This window comes from Trachinotus anak, unplaced genomic scaffold, assembly GCF_046630095.1.
Source record: "Trachinotus anak isolate AG129_WGS33_773 ecotype Australia unplaced genomic scaffold, CSIRO_AGI_Tana_v1 ptg000003l, whole genome shotgun sequence".
Lineage (NCBI taxonomy): Eukaryota > Metazoa > Chordata > Actinopteri > Carangiformes > Carangidae > Trachinotus > Trachinotus anak.
Window position 1 is genome coordinate 19,895,718 of NW_027273854.1, and position 20,075 is coordinate 19,915,792.

Consider the following 20,075-nt stretch of genomic DNA (forward strand, 5'->3'; position numbering starts at 1 on the left):
AGGAGCCGGCCATTGCCCACTGGTCTACGGCAGCGCTGCACTCCCAGAGCAAATGCCTCACCGACTCTGGCGCGCCACAACCGGGTCGGGGGCAGGTTGAGCGTGTTGACATGCCCCGGGAGTGCATGACGGACCTGACTGGGAGAATCTCATGAGCCACCATCCATGACAGGTCCCGGAGTCTGTTTGGAAGAGCGGAATGGTTCACGTTGCGCCAAACTGTTGAGGGCTCGCCAAATGCGAGCCCGCGCACTGGACTCACTGGCTCCTGCTCCTGCACAACAGAGATCAGAGAACGGTGGTTGGTTAAAATATGCAGCTCCTCCTGCTCCAGTTTAAAATGCTTTAAAAACGTCGGGATAAAAGCATAGGCTGGTGGCAGGCTAAAAGACACGGGTACTTTAAGATCTGTAGGTAAAATCTTCAATCGTCTGAGGTACGATCCCATCCAGAAACGTGTCATGGCTGTAGTTTTGGGGTTTCCGGATGGGTCTGTGGCTTGTTTGAGGTGTAGTGCGGTGTATCGGCTTCCTAAAAACAAGTACAGGTCAGGCACTCCTTTTCCTCCTTTCTCTTTTGGCCTTTTCATGACCTCCCTCCTCAGTCTCTCCCACTTGGAGCCCCACAGGAAATAAAAGATGGCTCGCTCCAGATCTAAAAGCACTCTCCTAGGTGGGATAAAAACAGAACTGATGAGTAAAAGCAAAGGTAAAATCACCGCTTTGATGATTAAAACCTTTCCTTCAATAGTCAGTCCTCTAAGTCCCCAATATCCTAGTCTTTGTTTTACTTTCCCTACCACGTCTGGCCAATTTGTTGTTCCTTCTCCCTCCCTGTCAAATTTGATCCCCAGTATTTTTTGGTCAGTCTGGGTCACAGTCAAAGGGAGTCCTGTCATCTCAGTCGCTGTCCACGGTCCATAAAATTGGGCTTGGGTCTTGTTTTTGTTCAACTTTGACCCAGAAGCCTGTCCAAACCAGTCAGTCAAGTCCAGCGTCCTGTTGACGGATAAAAGGTCGGTGCATAAAATGTTCACGTCGTCCATGTATAAAATACACTTGGTGTCCAGTCCCCCGCTCCCCGGTACTCCCAACCCATTGATTCGTTGATCCCTTCTCAAGATCTGTGCCAGCGGTTCTATACATGTTATGTATAGGAGGGCAGATAACGGACAACCCTGACGGACACCGCAGTTAATATCGACTGCTTTTGTCAAATGCCCGTTAATCACAAATTTGCTGGTAATGTCCCGATACAGCAATCCCACCCAAGCTAGAAACCTTTCTGGGAACCCCATTTTTTGCAGTACCTTGAAAAGGTACTGGTGCGAGACCCGATCGAAGGCTTTCTCAAAATCTAAATTTAGGACTACTAGCCGGATGTTTCTGTCTCTCGCGTAACAGATGGTGTCTCGGATCAGTACCAGGCTGTCGGTGATCTTCCTCCCTGGGATGGCACAGCCTTGATCCGGGTGAATCACCCCCTTTAAAAACAAGGACATACGTGAGGCTAAAAGTTTGCTAAAAAGTTTACAATCAAGGTTTAAAAGTGCGATAGGTCTCCAGTTCATCAGGTCGGTCTTGTCTTTGTTTTTGTGCAGTAGAGTCACTATCCCTACTCTAAAACTGTCAGGAAGTCGGTCTAGGTGCTCAAAGTCTTTAAAAACATCGATCAAATCAGGTGCTAAAATGTCCCAAAAGGTCAAATAAAATTCCAAGGGAAGTCCATCCTGTCCTGGGGACTTCCCTTTTTTAAAACTTGACAAACATTTATTTAACTCTAGAATGGTAAAATCTTGGGTTAAAAGCACACTGTCTTTTACTTTTTTATCGATGGATTTTAAAACTTCATTCATGGTGTCTATTCTAATGGGCTTTTCTTTATACAATTCTACGTAAAAATTTTCCACAATCTGTTTAATTTCTTCGATATTCTCTGTTATGCACCCGTTTTCCTTTTTTAGTTTTAAAATGGTCCCCCCTTTACTAACAATTTTCTTAAAAAAATACCTGGTGCACTTCTCACCCTCCTCTATTTCCCGTTCCCTGCTCCTTAAAATGACACCCTTGCTTTTAATTTCAGCTAAAACCGACATCTCTGATTTGATTTCTCTAATTTCTTCATTAAAATCCATTCCATTTTGGTTGAGGTTAAAATAGCGCTGTAGTCGCTTCTGCAGTCCCATCATGCGTCTGTTCTCCTTGCCCTTTCTTTTTTTGCCTGCCTGTCTGAAAAAAGTCTGGGTCTTTCCCTTCACCATCTCCCACCAGTGTGCTCGTGTATCGTACATGTCTTGAAGGGTCTGCCACTCTCGGTACTGCTCCCTGTACTGCTGAACTAGATGTTGATCTTCAAGCAGGGAGCAGTTGAGTTTCCACAGACCACTTCCAAAAGTCACACCTGAAGAGAGTGAAAGGGTGCAGGAGAGCATCAGGTGGTCAGAAAAGAAAACAGGGGTCAATCTAGCATCGGTCGGCGGGCAGTCCCGTGTGAAAATAAAATCTATGCGAGAGGCTCTGGTGCCATCACCACTGAACCAGGTGAAGCCCTCCTCTCTGGGATGCATGGTTTTAAAACAGTCTTGTAGTTTAAAATCCCTGCATATGCCCTGTAATAAAACCGATGTTTTGTCAATTTTAAAATCTTCCCCTGTTCTTTTTCTATCTTTTCGACTTAAAATACAGTTAAAATCACCTCCTAAAACTAATGGCACTCTCCCTAGCATGTGGGACTGCAGGTCTTCTAAAAGGTCATACCTGTCATTTTTGTCGTTAAAGCCATAAATATTGAGAAGGTTAAAATCCTGTCCCATAAAGGTCAAGTGTGCTAAAAGTGCCCTACCGTCTCTCACCACAGTGCTACCCTTCACCAGAACCTGAGGGTTTTTTATTAAAATGGCCACTCCATCGTTCTTATTTTGGTTTGATCCGCTCCATATCGATGTCTGTGGCCACATCTCCTCCCACTGTCGGTAGTGTTTTAAAAACGGTATGCCACATTCCTGCATTAAAAACACATCTGACTTTGTAGAATTAAGAAAGGATAAAACACTCTGGGCTCTAACTCTCGACTTCACACTTCTCACATTGATGGTTGAGAAGGTGAGTGTCATGAGTATGATTAAAAACAACAGGTATGAAATTTTAAAAACACTAAATAGAGGTTTAAGATGCTAAAATATCTTTTTTTTTTTTAAAAAAAGGCAGTTAGACTATTTCTTGTGAACGGGGCTCCTCCTTCACTTCAACAGGTGATGAAGGAGGGAGTTGAGCTCCATTCCCCCGTCGGACTCTGGGGGTTGGCCTTTGACGCAAGGCTGCATTTAGCTTGGAGTCCTTAGGGGTTGATTGTAGAGCTACTGTCAGGAAAGAGACTTCATTTGGTGAATTGGAGGGGAAGACTCTGGGCTCCTCCACAGATGAACTGTCTGAGAGAGTCCCAACTCTTCCCCTCTTCTCTGAGGCTACAGGAGACTCAGAGGACAATTCCGATGCAAGTCTCTTTGTTTGCTGGGCATCGGGGAGGGGGGCATCCTCACTATTTTCAGGTGGTTGAAAATCTTCCATTTCTGAACTAGCTCCGCCCACTTCCTGCATCTCCCCATCCTCCTCTCCACTCTCCATTGATGGGGCTGTTGCAGGCCCCTCCCCCTCTCCCGCCTCACATGATCCCTCCTCTCCAATCACAGTATCTGGCGGGAGATTTGAATTTTCCTGCCCAGCCTCTTCAACCTGCTCTTTTTCTTTTTGTCCTCCATTTTGTTCATTGGCTTTTGCTGCCTTTAGTTTGTTGGCAAACGATTTGGGGCAAGCTCTGAAGAGATGATTTGTTTCTCCACAAAGGTTGCACTTCCTGCCATTGGTGCACTCCTCAAAAGTGTGCCCAATTTCTCTACACTTTCCGCAAAAGGTTTTTGTGCACGCTTCTACCAGGTGCCCATGCTCACCGCACTTGCGGCAGAGCTTGGGCTGACCTTGGTAGTGGATGTAGCCCCTGTTTTCACCCAGAACTATCATTGACGGCAGATGTTTCAGGCCTTGGAAGCCCTGGGGGTCCTGCCATTGTTGAATGGGGACCCTCCAAGCGCAATTCCAGATGCCGTCCTCATCTCTCACTTTGGTAGCCTGGCCTTTAACAGTGCAGTATCTCCCCAGCCATATACAAATGTCTTCTGCATTCACTGTCTCATTAAACATTCTGACAATGACTGTTTTCAATGCATTATCAGTCAGTTTTTCAACAACAAATGCAGAAAACTGGGGTTTCACAGACTCAAATCTTGTCCAAAATTCTCTCAAGATAGCCGCAGACTGGAAGCTTACATCAAAACCTTTATTTAATGGTAGGGTCAAAATACAATTCAAATCGTTTGCTGTGAATTTCAAAGCCTGTTGGATTAGCTTCCTGGAGAAATCTAGCCTTGACATCTCCAGGAGCTTTCCATCCTTTTCTTTAAACTTAAAACGGACGCTGTGGTGCCTCCGCATGTTGGCATGGGTGGCCGACATGGTGGAGGCACCACAAGCTAAAAGGATCTAAAATCAGTAAAAAACTTACAATGGACAAAAAAACAATGAACAATAAATAAGTAAATACAATTAAAAATATAAAAAGGAAAAAAATCTAAAAACGTACTTACCTTTTCAAGTTTTGGCCTGGACAAGGTGTTGAATCCGGCAGAGCGCAGGTAAGAGATTCTCTGGGCCAATGAATTCCTATTTGTTTAAGATATGCAACTACAGAAAAGTTGCACAACTTTAAACAAGGAATGTAGACAATTTCCTCCCAAGAGCTGGTTTAACTCAGAGCCACAACAGGCAAGAATTTAACCATCAAAAGGAGGCGACCGCAGTCTTAGCCAAAAGGCCGAGAAGCGATGGGCCCAAAGTGTCTGGCGTTCCAGCCAGGCTCTTGGCACAAATCTCGCTGGTCGCGGTTGGCTGCTTTTGACATGAGCGGAGCAATGGCTGCTTTTCACCACCTCCGCCCACCTCCCCATTCCTGACCTCGACAGCTGTTTGACTTTTCACAAACTCAAAGGGCTCAGCCATACGGCAGAGCCTGCCAAAAATAGCTTAAACTCATTGGTGTTCCTCTCCACGGAAGTCTTTAGTAAAAGGCGAAAGACTTGTGCGTGATGAAGAGAAACCAGAGTCAGTACAGGCCTCTCCTCAAGAGCGGCCGAGGACCCCATTGGTCCCAGTCACCGCCCTCACGGTAGCCTTCTCTTAGCTTGCCAAATCCCCGCCCCCTCCCCATGTTGTCACGGGCTCTAGCCAATCGGACTGTGGAGAAAAGTGTCTGGGCCTCAACATGCAATCCCCACAAATTTCTCAAGTTATCAGGCGCTTGCAGGCCCCCGGGGACCAAAATACAGGGAAAATGCGGGGTTGATTGGAGGCTAGCAGCCCTTCCAGGGCGCGTGAGGGATATCAGCTGTGGGGCAGGTTGACTCACCTTCCTCCAGCCACTGCCAGAGGGGCATTTGAAACTGTACGTTTGCGTCATTGTTTGCTTGCTTGCTTGCTTGCTTTTCCACACGGCCAGAGAAGGGTGCACCGTTCCCGGCGGCACTGCAATGCCAGGTCGATGCGTGGAGTGAACGGGGCAAGCCCCCTTTTCAGCTCCCAGTTCTAAAAATCCGTTTAATATGTTTGTCCTCGGGTAGAGGACATATCAGATATTAAACTGATAAGAACAGATTTTTTCTTTCGAAAAGATTTATTGACACTCATTTCAAGTTTTTTCAAAGAAGGTTTACATCTTGAGATACAAAGGGTACATTATAATCACAACACTATGATAAATAGTTGTAAAACCATTGTTTGTTTGTTTGTTTTTTTTTTTTAAAACATTAAAAACAAATATTTCAAGGGGTTTTACATGTTGTCAAACATAAAATCCATCTCACAAATGAAAACCATGGAGTGTCCCAAATCTTTAAAAGGGAGTGCATTGGTTTAAAACTTCTCTTCTTTCTAATTTTGTGCAGGAGCAGAGTGAGTCCCTACCCAGGGTCACTCATTCCGCTCCCCCAAACATTTGGTCTCTCGGGATCCTGTCGTGGTGCTCAGAGGAGATCCTCACCCTGTTGCTCCTTCCCACCTGCCTCACCCGGAGAGCCAGGCCGCCGCTGCTTTGACCTTTTCATGTGTGGCTCCGGCTCCTTCGTCCGAATGGGCACAGAGGCGATGCTTCTTTGTGGCTGTGTCCTAGGCCTGCCGCCTACAGCCATCCGGATCACAGCCACGGGGGGGATCTGCATGTGCTTCCTTACCAGCAAGTTTCTGGAGGTCCATATGGCGTCTTTGATGGCGGCTAGGGTGAGCCACATCTGGGCAAAGTCATCTTTCTTCAGTGTTTTTTGGCTCACCCCATAGAGCACCAGTTGTGCTGTAAGGACCTCCCTTGCTGGCAAGTACGGGAATTGCAAGGAGCCGGCCATTGCCCACTGGTCTACGGCAGCGCTGCACTCCCAGAGCAAATGCCTCACCGACTCTGGCGCGCCACAACCGGGTCGGGGGCAGGTTGAGCGTGTTGACATGCCCCGGGAGTGCATGACGGACCTGACTGGGAGAATCTCATGAGCCACCATCCATGACAGGTCCCGGAGTCTGTTTGGAAGAGCAGAATGGTTCACGTTGCGCCAAACTGTTGAGGGCTCGCCAAATGCGAGCCCGCGCACTGGACTCACTGGCTCCTGCTCCTGCACAACAGAGATCAGAGAACGGTGGTTGGTTAAAATATGCAGCTCCTCCTGCTCCAGTTTAAAATGCTTTAAAAACGTCGGGATAAAAGCATAGGCTGGTGGCAGGCTAAAAGACACGGGTACTTTAAGATCTGTAGGTAAAATCTTCAATCGTCTGAGGTACGATCCCATCCAGAAACGTGTCATGGCTGTAGTTTTGGGGTTTCCGGATGGGTCTGTGGCTTGTTTGAGGTGTAGTGCGGTGTATCGGCTTCCTAAAAACAAGTACAGGTCAGGCACTCCTTTTCCTCCTTTCTCTTTTGGCCTTTTCATGACCTCCCTCCTCAGTCTCTCCCACTTGGAGCCCCACAGGAAATAAAAGATGGCTCGCTCCAGATCTAAAAGCACTCTCCTAGGTGGGATAAAAACAGAACTGATGAGTAAAAGCAAAGGTAAAATCACCGCTTTGATGATTAAAACCTTTCCTTCAATAGTCAGTCCTCTAAGTCCCCAATATCCTAGTCTTTGTTTTACTTTCCCTACCACGTCTGGCCAATTTGTTGTTCCTTCTCCCTCCCTGTCAAATTTGATCCCCAGTATTTTTTGGTCAGTCTGGGTCACAGTCAAAGGGAGTCCTGTCATCTCAGTCGCTGTCCACGGTCCATAAAATTGGGCTTGGGTCTTGTTTTTGTTCAACTTTGACCCAGAAGCCTGTCCAAACCAGTCAGTCAAGTCCAGCGTCCTGTTGACGGATAAAAGGTCGGTGCATAAAATGTTCACGTCGTCCATGTATAAAATACACTTGGTGTCCAGTCCCCCGCTCCCCGGTACTCCCAACCCATTGATTCGTTGATCCCTTCTCAAGATCTGTGCCAGCGGTTCTATACATGTTATGTATAGGAGGGCAGATAACGGACAACCCTGACGGACACCGCAGTTAATATCGACTGCTTTTGTCAAATGCCCGTTAATCACAAATTTGCTGGTAATGTCCCGATACAGCAATCCCACCCAAGCTAGAAACCTTTCTGGGAACCCCATTTTTTGCAGTACCTTGAAAAGGTACTGGTGCGAGACCCGATCGAAGGCTTTCTCAAAATCTAAATTTAGGACTACTAGCCGGATGTTTCTGTCTCTCGCGTAACAGATGGTGTCTCGGATCAGTACCAGGCTGTCGGTGATCTTCCTCCCTGGGATGGCACAGCCTTGATCCGGGTGAATCACCCCCTTTAAAAACAAGGACATACGTGAGGCTAAAAGTTTGCTAAAAAGTTTACAATCAAGGTTTAAAAGTGCGATAGGTCTCCAGTTCATCAGGTCGGTCTTGTCTTTGTTTTTGTGCAGTAGAGTCACTATCCCTACTCTAAAACTGTCAGGAAGTCGGTCTAGGTGCTCAAAGTCTTTAAAAACATCGATCAAATCAGGTGCTAAAATGTCCCAAAAGGTCAAATAAAATTCCAAGGGAAGTCCATCCTGTCCTGGGGACTTCCCTTTTTTAAAACTTGACAAACATTTATTTAACTCTAGAATGGTAAAATCTTGGGTTAAAAGCACACTGTCTTTTACTTTTTTATCGATGGATTTTAAAACTTCATTCATGGTGTCTATTCTAATGGGCTTTTCTTTATACAATTCTACGTAAAAATTTTCCACAATCTGTTTAATTTCTTCGATATTCTCTGTTATGCACCCGTTTTCCTTTTTTAGTTTTAAAATGGTCCCCCCTTTACTAACAATTTTCTTAAAAAAATACCTGGTGCACTTCTCACCCTCCTCTATTTCCCGTTCCCTGCTCCTTAAAATGACACCCTTGCTTTTAATTTCAGCTAAAACCGACATCTCTGATTTGATTTCTCTAATTTCTTCATTAAAATCCATTCCATTTTGGTTGAGGTTAAAATAGCGCTGTAGTCGCTTCTGCAGTCCCATCATGCGTCTGTTCTCCTTGCCCTTTCTTTTTTTGCCTGCCTGTCTGAAAAAAGTCTGGGTCTTTCCCTTCACCATCTCCCACCAGTGTGCTCGTGTATCGTACATGTCTTGAAGGGTCTGCCACTCTCGGTACTGCTCCCTGTACTGCTGAACTAGATGTTGATCTTCAAGCAGGGAGCAGTTGAGTTTCCACAGACCACTTCCAAAAGTCACACCTGAAGAGAGTGAAAGGGTGCAGGAGAGCATCAGGTGGTCAGAAAAGAAAACAGGGGTCAATCTAGCATCGGTCGGCGGGCAGTCCCGTGTGAAAATAAAATCTATGCGAGAGGCTCTGGTGCCATCACCACTGAACCAGGTGAAGCCCTCCTCTCTGGGATGCATGGTTTTAAAACAGTCTTGTAGTTTAAAATCCCTGCATATGCCCTGTAATAAAACCGATGTTTTGTCAATTTTAAAATCTTCCCCTGTTCTTTTTCTATCTTTTCGACTTAAAATACAGTTAAAATCACCTCCTAAAACTAATGGCACTCTCCCTAGCATGTGGGACTGCAGGTCTTCTAAAAGGTCATACCTGTCATTTTTGTCGTTAAAGCCATAAATATTGAGAAGGTTAAAATCCTGTCCCATAAAGGTCAAGTGTGCTAAAAGTGCCCTACCGTCTCTCACCACAGTGCTACCCTTCACCAGAACCTGAGGGTTTTTTATTAAAATGGCCACTCCATCGTTCTTATTTTGGTTTGATCCGCTCCATATCGATGTCTGTGGCCACATCTCCTCCCACTGTCGGTAGTGTTTTAAAAACGGTATGCCACATTCCTGCATTAAAAACACATCTGACTTTGTAGAATTAAGAAAGGATAAAACACTCTGGGCTCTAACTCTCGACTTCACACTTCTCACATTGATGGTTGAGAAGGTGAGTGTCATGAGTATGATTAAAAACAACAGGTATGAAATTTTAAAAACACTAAATAGAGGTTTAAGATGCTAAAATATCTTTTTTTTTTTTAAAAAAAGGCAGTTAGACTATTTCTTGTGAACGGGGCTCCTCCTTCACTTCAACAGGTGATGAAGGAGGGAGTTGAGCTCCATTCCCCCGTCGGACTCTGGGGGTTGGCCTTTGACGCAAGGCTGCATTTAGCTTGGAGTCCTTAGGGGTTGATTGTAGAGCTACTGTCAGGAAAGAGACTTCATTTGGTGAATTGGAGGGGAAGACTCTGGGCTCCTCCACAGATGAACTGTCTGAGAGAGTCCCAACTCTTCCCCTCTTCTCTGAGGCTACAGGAGACTCAGAGGACAATTCCGATGCAAGTCTCTTTGTTTGCTGGGCATCGGGGAGGGGGGCATCCTCACTATTTTCAGGTGGTTGAAAATCTTCCATTTCTGAACTAGCTCCGCCCACTTCCTGCATCTCCCCATCCTCCTCTCCACTCTCCATTGATGGGGCTGTTGCAGGCCCCTCCCCCTCTCCCGCCTCACATGATCCCTCCTCTCCAATCACAGTATCTGGCGGGAGATTTGAATTTTCCTGCCCAGCCTCTTCAACCTGCTCTTTTTCTTTTTGTCCTCCATTTTGTTCATTGGCTTTTGCTGCCTTTAGTTTGTTGGCAAACGATTTGGGGCAAGCTCTGAAGAGATGATTTGTTTCTCCACAAAGGTTGCACTTCCTGCCATTGGTGCACTCCTCAAAAGTGTGCCCAATTTCTCTACACTTTCCACAAAAGGTTTTTGTGCACGCTTCTACCAGGTGCCCATGCTCACCGCACTTGCGGCAGAGCTTGGGCTGACCTTGGTAGTGGATGTAGCCCCTGTTTTCACCCAGAACTATCATTGACGGCAGATGTTTCAGGCCTTGGAAGCCCTGGGGGTCCTGCCATTGTTGAATGGGGACCCTCCAAGCGCAATTCCAGATGCCGTCCTCATCTCTCACTTTGGTAGCCTGGCCTTTAACAGTGCAGTATCTCCCCAGCCATATACAAATGTCTTCTGCATTCACTGTCTCATTAAACATTCTGACAATGACTGTTTTCAATGCATTATCAGTCAGTTTTTCAACAACAAATGCAGAAAACTGGGGTTTCACAGACTCAAATCTTGTCCAAAATTCTCTCAAGATAGCCGCAGACTGGAAGCTTACATCAAAACCTGTATTTAATGGTAGTGTCAAAATACAATTCAAATCGTTTGCTGTGAATTTCAAAGCCTGTTGGATTAGCTTCCTGGAGAAATCTAGCCTTGACATCTCCAGGAGCTTTCCATCCTTTTCTTTAAACTTAAAACGGACGCTGTGGTGCCTCCGCATGTTGGCATGGGTGGCCGACATGGTGGAGGCACCACAAGCTAAAAGGATCTAAAATCAGTAAAAAACTTACAATGGACAAAAAAAACAATGAACAATAAATAAGTAAATACAATTAAAAATATAAAAAGGAAAAAAATCTAAAAACGTACTTACCTTTTCAAGTTTTGGCCTGGACAAGGTGTTGAATCCGGCAGAGCGCAGGTAAGAGATTCTCTGGGCCAATGAATTCCTATTTGTTTAAGATATGCAACTACAGAAAAGTTGCACAACTTTAAACAAGGAATGTAGACAATTTCCTCCCAAGAGCTGGTTTAACTCAGAGCCACAACAGGCAAGAATTTAACCATCAAAAGGAGGCGACCGCAGTCTTAGCCAAAAGGCCGAGAAGCGATGGGCCCAAAGTGTCTGGCGTTCCAGCCAGGCTCTTGGCACAAATCTCGCTGGTCGCGGTTGGCTGCTTTTGACATGAGCGGAGCAATGGCTGCTTTTCACCACCTCCGCCCACCTCCCCATTCCTGACCTCGACAGCTGTTTGACTTTTCACAAACTCAAAGGGCTCAGCCATACGGCAGAGCCTGCCAAAAATAGCTTAAACTCATTGGTGTTCCTCTCCACGGAAGTCTTTAGTAAAAGGCGAAAGACTTGTGCGTGATGAAGAGAAACCAGAGTCAGTACAGGCCTCTCCTCAAGAGCGGCCGAGGACCCCATTGGTCCCAGTCACCGCCCTCACGGTAGCCTTCTCTTAGCTTGCCAAATCCCCGCCCCCTCCCCATGTTGTCACGGGCTCTAGCCAATCGGGCTGTGGAGAAAAGTGTCTGGGCCTCAACATGCAATCCCCACAAATTTCTCAAGTTATCAGGCGCTTGCAGGCCCCCGGGGACCAAAATACAGGGAAAATGCGGGGTTGATTGGAGGCTAGCAGCCCTTCCAGGGCGCGTGAGGGATATCAGCTGTGGGGCAGGTTGACTCACCTTCCTCCAGCCACTGCCAGAGGGGCATTTGAAACTGTACGTTTGCGTCATTGCTTGCTTGCTTGCTTGCTTTTCCACACGGCCAGAGAAGGGTGCACCGTTCCCGGCGGCACTGCAATGCCAGGTCGATGCGTGGAGTGAACGGGGCAAGCCCCTTTTTCAGCTCCCAGTTCTAAAAATCCGTTTAATATGTTTGTCCTCGGGTAGAGGACATATCAGATATTAAACTGATAAGAACAGATTTTTTTTCTTTCGAAAAGATTTATTGACACTCATTTCAAGTTTTTTCAAAGAAGGTTTACATCTTGAGATACAAAGGGTACATTATAATCACAACAATATGATAAATAGTTGTAAAACCATTGTTTGTTTGTTTTTTTTTTTAAAACATTAAAAACAAATATTTCAAGGGGTTTTACATGTTGTCAAACATAAAATCCATCTCACAAATGAAAACCATGGAGTGTCCCAAATCTTTAAAAGGGAGTGCATTGGTTTAAAACTTCTCTTCTTTCTAATTTTGTGCAGGAGCAGAGTGAGTCCCTACCCAGGGTCACTCATTCCGCTCCCCCAAACATTTGGTCTCTCGGGATCCTGTCGTGGTGCTCAGAGGAGATCCTCACCCTGTTGCTCCTTCCCACCTGCCTCACCCGGAGAGCCAGGCCGCCGCTGCTTTGACCTTTTCATGTGTGGCTCCGGCTCCTTCGTCCGAATGGGCACAGAGGCGATGCTTCTTTGTGGCTGTGTCCTAGGCCTGCCGCCTACAGCCATCCGGATCACAGCCACGGGGGGGATCTGCATGTGCTTCCTTACCAGCAAGTTTCTGGAGGTCCATATGGCGTCTTTGATGGCGGCTAGGGTGAGCCACATCTGGGCAAAGTCATCGTTCTTCAGTGTTTTTTGGCTCACCCCATACAGCACCAGTTGTGCTGTAAGGACCTCCCTTGCTGGCAAGTACGGGAATTGCAAGGAGCCGGCCATTGCCCACTGGTCTACGGCAGCGCTGCACTCCCAGAGCAAATGCCTCACCGACTCTGGCGCGCCACAACCGGGTCGGGGGCAGGTTGAGCGTGTTGACATGCCCCGGGAGTGCATGACGGACCTGACTGGGAGAATCTCATGAGCCACCATCCATGACAGGTCCCGGAGTCTGTTTGGAAGAGCGGAATGGTTCACGTTGCGCCAAACTGTTGAGGGCTCGCCAAATGCGAGCCCGCGCACTGGACTCACTGGCTCCTGCTCCTGCACAACAGAGATCAGAGAACGGTGGTTGGTTAAAATATGCAGCTCCTCCTGCTCCAGTTTAAAATGCTTTAAAAACGTCGGGATAAAAGCATAGGCTGGTGGCAGGCTAAAAGACACGGGTACTTTAAGATCTGTAGGTAAAATCTTCAATCGTCTGAGGTACGATCCCATCCAGAAACGTGTCATGGCTGTAGTTTTGGGGTTTCCGGATGGGTCTGTGGCTTGTTTGAGGTGTAGTGCGGTGTATCGGCTTCCTAAAAACAAGTACAGGTCAGGCACTCCTTTTCCTCCTTTCTCTTTTGGCCTTTTCATGACCTCCCTCCTCAGTCTCTCCCACTTGGAGCCCCACAGGAAATAAAAGATGGCTCGCTCCAGATCTAAAAGCACTCTCCTAGGTGGGATAAAAACAGAACTGATGAGTAAAAGCAAAGGTAAAATCACCGCTTTGATGATTAAAACCTTTCCTTCAATAGTCAGTCCTCTAAGTCCCCAATATCCTAGTCTTTGTTTTACTTTCCCTACCACGTCTGGCCAATTTGTTGTTCCTTCTCCCTCCCTGTCAAATTTGATCCCCAGTATTTTTTGGTCAGTCTGGGTCACAGTCAAAGGGAGTCCTGTCATCTCAGTCGCTGTCCACGGTCCATAAAATTGGGCTTGGGTCTTGTTTTTGTTCAACTTTGACCCAGAAGCCTGTCCAAACCAGTCAGTCAAGTCCAGCGTCCTGTTGACGGATAAAAGGTCGGTGCATAAAATGTTCACGTCGTCCATGTATAAAATACACTTGGTGTCCAGTCCCCCGCTCCCCGGTACTCCCAACCCATTGATTCGTTGATCCCTTCTCAAGATCTGTGCCAGCGGTTCTATACATGTTATGTATAGGAGGGCAGATAACGGACAACCCTGACGGACACCGCAGTTAATATCGACTGCTTTTGTCAAATGCCCGTTAATCACAAATTTGCTGGTAATGTCCCGATACAGCAATCCCACCCAAGCTAGAAACCTTTCTGGGAACCCCATTTTTTGCAGTACCTTGAAAAGGTACTGGTGCGAGACCCGATCGAAGGCTTTCTCAAAATCTAAATTTAGGACTACTAGCCGGATGTTTCTGTCTCTCGCGTAACAGGTGGTGTCTCGGATCAGTACCAGGCTGTCGGTGATCTTCCTCCCTGGGATGGCACAGCCTTGATCCGGGTGAATCACCCCCTTTAAAAACAAGGACATACGTGAGGCTAAAAGTTTGCTAAAAAGTTTACAATCAAGGTTTAAAAGTGCGATAGGTCTCCAGTTCATCAGGTCGGTCTTGTCTTTGTTTTTGTGCAGTAGAGTCACTATCCCTACTCTAAAACTGTCAGGAAGTCGGTCTAGGTGCTCAAAGTCTTTAAAAACATCGATCAAATCAGGTGCTAAAATGTCCCAAAAGGTCAAATAAAATTCCAAGGGAAGTCCATCCTGTCCTGGGGACTTCCCTTTTTTAAAACTTGACAAACATTTATTTAACTCTAGAATGGTAAAATCTTGGGTTAAAAGCACACTGTCTTTTACTTTTTTATCGATGGATTTTAAAACTTCATTCATGGTGTCTATTCTAATGGGCTTTTCTTTATACAATTCTACGTAAAAATTTTCCACAATCTGTTTAATTTCTTCGATATTCTCTGTTATGCACCCGTTTTCCTTTTTTAGTTTTAAAATGGTCCCCCCTTTACTAACAATTTTCTTAAAAAAATACCTGGTGCACTTCTCACCCTCCTCTATTTCCCGTTCCCTGCTCCTTAAAATGACACCCTTGCTTTTAATTTCAGCTAAAACCGACATCTCTGATTTGATTTCTGTAATTTCTTCATTAAAATCCATTCCATTTTGGTTGAGGTTAAAATAGCGCTGTAGTCGCTTCTGCAGTCCCATCATGCGTCTGTTCTCCTTGCCCTTTCTTTTTTTGCCTGCCTGTCTGAAAAAAGTCTGGGTCTTTCCCTTCACCATCTCCCACCAGTGTGCTCGTGTATCGTACATGTCTTGAAGGGTCTGCCACTCTCGGTACTGCTCCCTGTACTGCTGAACTAGATGTTGATCTTCAAGCAGGGAGCAGTTGAGTTTCCACAGACCACTTCCAAAAGTCACACCTGAAGAGAGTGAAAGGGTGCAGGAGAGCATCAGGTGGTCAGAAAAGAAAACAGGGGTCAATCTAGCATCGGTCGGCGGGCAGTCCCGTGTGAAAATAAAATCTATGCGAGAGGCTCTGGTGCCATCACCACTGAACCAGGTGAAGCCCTCCTCTCTGGGATGCATGGTTTTAAAACAGTCTTGTAGTTTAAAATCCCTGCATATGCCCTGTAATAAAACCGATGTTTTGTCAATTTTAAAATCTTCCCCTGTTCTTTTTCTATCTTTTCGACTTAAAATACAGTTAAAATCACCTCCTAAAACTAATGGCACTCTCCCTAGCATGTGGGACTGCAGGTCTTCTAAAAGGTCATACCTGTCATTTTTGTCGTTAAAGCCATAAATATTGAGAAGGTTAAAATCCTGTCCCATAAAGGTCAAGTGTGCTAAAAGTGCCCTACCGTCTCTCACCACAGTGCTACCCTTCACCAGAACCTGAGGGTTTTTTATTAAAATGGCCACTCCATCGTTCTTATTTTGGTTTGATCCGCTCCATATCGATGTCTGTGGCCACATCTCCTCCCACTGTCGGTAGTGTTTTAAAAACGGTATGCCACATTCCTGCATTAAAAACACATCTGACTTTGTAGAATTAAGAAAGGATAAAACACTCTGGGCTCTAACTCTCGACTTCACACTTCTCACATTGATGGTTGAGAAGGTGAGTGTCATGAGTATGATTAAAAACAACAGGTATGAAATTTTAAAAACACTAAATAGAGGTTTAAGATGCTAAAATATCTTTTTTTTTTTTAAAAAAAAAAAAGGCAGTTAGACTATTTCTTGTGAACGGGGCTCCTCCTTCACTTCAACAGGTGATGAAGGAGGGAGTTGAGCTCCATTCCCCCGTCGGACTCTGGGGGTTGGCCTTTGACGCAAGGCTGCATTTAGCTTGGAGTCCTTAGGGGTTGATTGTAGAGCTACTGTCAGAAAAGAGACTTCATTTGGTGAATTGGAGGGGAAGACTCTGGGCTCCTCCACAGATGAACTGTCTGAGAGAGTCCCAACTCTTCCCCTCTTCTCTGAGGCTACAGGAGACTCAGAGGACAATTCCGATGCAAGTCTCTTTGTTTGCTGGGCATCGGGGAGGGGGGCATCCTCACTATTTTCAGGTGGTTGAAAATCTTCCATTTCTGAACTAGCTCCGCCCACTTCCTGCATCTCCCCATCCTCCTCTCCACTCTCCATTGATGGGGCTGTTGCAGGCCCCTCCCCCTCTCCCGCCTCACATGATCCCTCCTCTCCAATCACAGTATCTGGCGGGAGATTTGAATTTTCCTGCCCAGCCTCTTCAACCTGCTCTTTTTCTTTTTGTCCTCCATTTTGTTCATTGGCTTTTGCTGCCTTTAGTTTGTTGGCAAACGATTTGGGGCAAGCTCTGAAGAGATGATTTGTTTCTCCACAAAGGTTGCACTTCCTGCCATTGGTGCACTCCTCAAAAGTGTGCCCAATTTCTCTACACTTTCCGCAAAAGGTTTTTGTGCACGCTTCTACCAGGTGCCCATGCTCACCACACTTGCGGCAGAGCTTGGGCTGACCTTGGTAGTGGATGTAGCCCCTGTTTTCACCCAGAACTATCATTGACGGCAGATGTTTCAGGCCTTGGAAGCCCTGGGGGTCCTGCCATTGTTGAATGGGGACCCTCCAAGCGCAATTCCAGATGCCGTCCTCATCTCTCACTTTGGTAGCCTGGCCTTTAACAGTGCAGTATCTCCCCAGCCATATACAAATGTCTTCTGCATTCACTGTCTCATTAAACATTCTGACAATGACTGTTTTCAATGCATTATCAGTCAGTTTTTCAACAACAAATGCAGAAAACTGGGGTTTCACAGACTCAAATCTTGTCCAAAATTCTCTCAAGATAGCCGCAGACTGGAAGCTTACATCAAAACCTTTATTTAATGGTAGGGTCAAAATACAATTCAAATCGTTTGCTGTGAATTTCAAAGCCTGTTGGATTAGCTTCCTGGAGAAATCTAGCCTTGACATCTCCAGGAGCTTTCCATCCTTTTCTTTAAACTTAAAACGGACGCTGTGGTGCCTCCGCATGTTGGCATGGGTGGCCGACATGGTGGAGGCACCACAAGCTAAAAGGATCTAAAATCAGTAAAAAACTTACAATGGACAAAAAAACAATGAACAATAAATAAGTAAATACAATTAAAAATATAAAAAAGGAAAAAAATCTAAAAACGTACTTACCTTTTCAAGTTTTGGCCTGGACAAGGTGTTGAATCCGGCAGAGCTCAGGTAAGAGATTCTCTGGGCCAATGAATTCCTATTTGTTTAAGATATGCAACTACAGAAAAGTTGCACAACTTTAAACAAGGAATGTAGACAATTTCCTCCCAAGAGCTGGTTTAACTCAGAGCCACAACAGGCAAGAATTTAACCATCAAAAGGAGGCGACCGCAGTCTTAGCCAAAAGGCCGAGAAGCGATGGGCCCAAAGTGTCTGGCGTTCCAGCCAGGCTCTTGGCACAAATCTCGCTGGTCGCGGTTGGCTGCTTTTGACATGAGCGGAGCAATGGCTGCTTTTCACCACCTCCGCCCACCTCCCCATTCCTGACCTCGACAGCTGTTTGACTTTTCACAAACTCAAAGGGCTCAGCCATACGGCAGAGCCTGCCAAAAATAGCTTAAACTCATTGGTGTTCCTCTCCACGGAAGTCTTTAGTAAAAGGCGAAAGACTTGTGCGTGATGAAGAAAAACCAGAGTCAGTACAGGCCTCTCCTCAAGAGCGGCCGAGGACCCCATTGGTCCCAGTCACCGCCCTCACGGTAGCCTTCTCTTAGCTTGCCAAATCCCCGCCCCCTCCCCATGTTGTCACGGGCTCTAGCCAATCGGGCTGTGGAGAAAAGTGTCTGGGCCTCAACATGCAATCCCCACAAATTTCTCAAGTTATCAGGCGCTTGCAGGCCCCCGGGGACCAAAATACAGGGAAAATGCGGGGTTGATTGGAGGCTAGCAGCCCTTCCAGGGCGCGTGAGGGATATCAGCTGTGGGGCAGGTTGACTCACCTTCCTCCAGCCACTGCCAGAGGGGCATTTGAAACTGTACGTTTGCGTCATTTTTTGCTTGCTTACTTGCTTGCTTGCTTTTCCACACGGCCAGAGAAGGGTGCACCGTTCCCGGCGGCACTGCAATGCCAGGTCGATGCGTGGAGTGAACGGAGCAAGCCCCTTTTTCAGCTCCCAGTTCTAAAAATCCGTTTAATATGTTTGTCCTCGGGTAGAGGACATATCAGATATTAAACTGATAAGAACAGATACTACACTTGATCTTAGCCAAAAGGCCGAGAAGCGATGGGCCCAAAGTGTCTGGCGTTCCAGCCAGGCTCTTGGCACAAATCTCGCTGGTCGCGGTTGGCTGCTTTTGACATGAGCGGAGCAATGGCTGCTTTTCACCACCTCCGCCCACCTCCCCATTCCTGACCTCGACAGCTGTTTGACTTTTCACAAACTCAAAGGGCTCAGCCATACGGCAGAGCCTGCCAAAAATAGCTTAAACTCATTGGTGTTCCTCTCCACGGAAGTCTTTAGTAAAAGGCGAAAGACTTGTGCGTGATGAAGAGAAACCAGAGTCAGTACAGGCCTCTCCTCAAGAGCGGCCGAGGACCCCATTGGTCCCAGTCACCGCCCTCACGGTAGCCTTCTCTTAGCTTGCCAAATCCCCGCCCCCTCCCCATGTTGTCACGGGCTCTAGCCAATCGGGCTGTGGAGAAAAGTGTCTGGGCCTCAACATGCAATCCCCACAAATTTCTCAAGTTATCAGGCGCTTGCAGGCCCCCGGGGACCAAAATACAGGGAAAATGCGGGGTTGATTGGAGGCTAGCAGCCCTTCCAGGGCGCGTGAGGGATATCAGCTGTGGGGCAGGTTGACTCACCTTCCTCCAGCCACTGCCAGAGGGGCATTTGAAACTGTACGTTTGCGTCATTGTTTGCTTGCTTGCTTGCTTGCTTGCTTTTCCACACGGCCAGAGAAGGGTGCACCGTTCCCGGCGGCACTGCAATGCCAGGTCGATGCGTGGAGTGAACGGAGCAAGCCCCTTTTTCAGCTCCCAGTTCTAAAAATCCGTTTAATATGTTTGTCCTCGGGTAGAGGACATATCAGATATTAAACTGATAAGAACAGATACTACACTTGATCTTAGCCAAAAGGCCGAGAAGCGATGGGCCCAAAGTGTCTGGCGTTCCAGCCAGGCTCTTGGCACAAATCTCGCTGGTCGCGGTTGGCTGCTTTTGACATGAGCGGAGCAATGGCTGCTTTTCACCACCTCCGCCCACCTCCCCATTCCTGACCTCGACAGCTGTTTGACTTTTCACAAACTCAAAGGGCTCAGCCATACGGCAGAGCCTGCCAAAAATAGCTTAAACTCATTGGTGTTCCTCTCCACGGAAATCTTTAGTAAAAGGCGAAAGACTTGTGCGTGATGAAGAGAAACCAGAGTCAGTACAGGCCTCTCCTCAAGAGCGGCCGAGGACCCCATTGGTCCCAGTCACCGCCCTCACGGTAGCCTTCTCTTAGCTTGCCAAATCCCCGCCCCCTCCCCATGTTGTCACGGGCTCTAGCCAATCGGGCTGTGGAGAAAAGTGTCTGGGCCTCAACATGCAATCCCCACAAATTTCTCAAGTTATCAGGCGCTTGCAGGCCCCCGGGGACCAAAATACAGGGAAAATGCGGGGTTGATTGGAGGCTAGCAGCCCTTCCAGGGCGCGTGAGGGATATCAGCTGTGGGGCAGGTTGACTCACCTTCCTCCAGCCACTGCCAGAG

The 20,075-nt window shown here is 46.8% G+C and overlaps 7 non-coding genes and 2 pseudogenes across 7 annotated transcripts; all 9 read right to left on the reverse strand.

Moving 5' to 3' along the window:
- Positions 1-5,042: 5,042 nt before the first annotated feature.
- LOC139618903 (U5 spliceosomal RNA) lies at positions 5,043-5,157 on the reverse strand. The gene has a single exon (XR_011689909.1). It is a non-coding gene; the product is annotated as a U5 spliceosomal RNA (small nuclear RNA).
- A 391-nt stretch (positions 5,158-5,548) lies between these two features.
- LOC139619767 (U2 spliceosomal RNA) lies at positions 5,549-5,723 on the reverse strand (annotated as a pseudogene).
- A 5,752-nt stretch (positions 5,724-11,475) lies between these two features.
- LOC139618904 (U5 spliceosomal RNA) lies at positions 11,476-11,590 on the reverse strand. Its single transcript, XR_011689910.1, has one exon. It is a non-coding gene; the product is annotated as a U5 spliceosomal RNA (small nuclear RNA).
- Positions 11,591-11,977: 387 nt separating this feature from the next.
- Positions 11,978-12,154, reverse strand: LOC139619678 (U2 spliceosomal RNA; annotated as a pseudogene).
- A 5,752-nt stretch (positions 12,155-17,906) lies between these two features.
- Positions 17,907-18,021, reverse strand: LOC139619316 (U5 spliceosomal RNA). The gene has a single exon (XR_011690316.1). It is a non-coding gene; the product is annotated as a U5 spliceosomal RNA (small nuclear RNA).
- Positions 18,022-18,416: 395 nt separating this feature from the next.
- LOC139619436 (U2 spliceosomal RNA) lies at positions 18,417-18,608 on the reverse strand. The gene has a single exon (XR_011690431.1). It is a non-coding gene; the product is annotated as a U2 spliceosomal RNA (small nuclear RNA).
- A 164-nt stretch (positions 18,609-18,772) lies between these two features.
- LOC139618905 (U5 spliceosomal RNA) lies at positions 18,773-18,887 on the reverse strand. Its single transcript, XR_011689911.1, has one exon. It is a non-coding gene; the product is annotated as a U5 spliceosomal RNA (small nuclear RNA).
- A 395-nt stretch (positions 18,888-19,282) lies between these two features.
- LOC139619437 (U2 spliceosomal RNA) lies at positions 19,283-19,474 on the reverse strand. The gene has a single exon (XR_011690432.1). It is a non-coding gene; the product is annotated as a U2 spliceosomal RNA (small nuclear RNA).
- A 164-nt stretch (positions 19,475-19,638) lies between these two features.
- Positions 19,639-19,753, reverse strand: LOC139619345 (U5 spliceosomal RNA). The gene has a single exon (XR_011690344.1). It is a non-coding gene; the product is annotated as a U5 spliceosomal RNA (small nuclear RNA).
- Between the last annotated feature and the right edge of the window lie 322 nt (positions 19,754-20,075).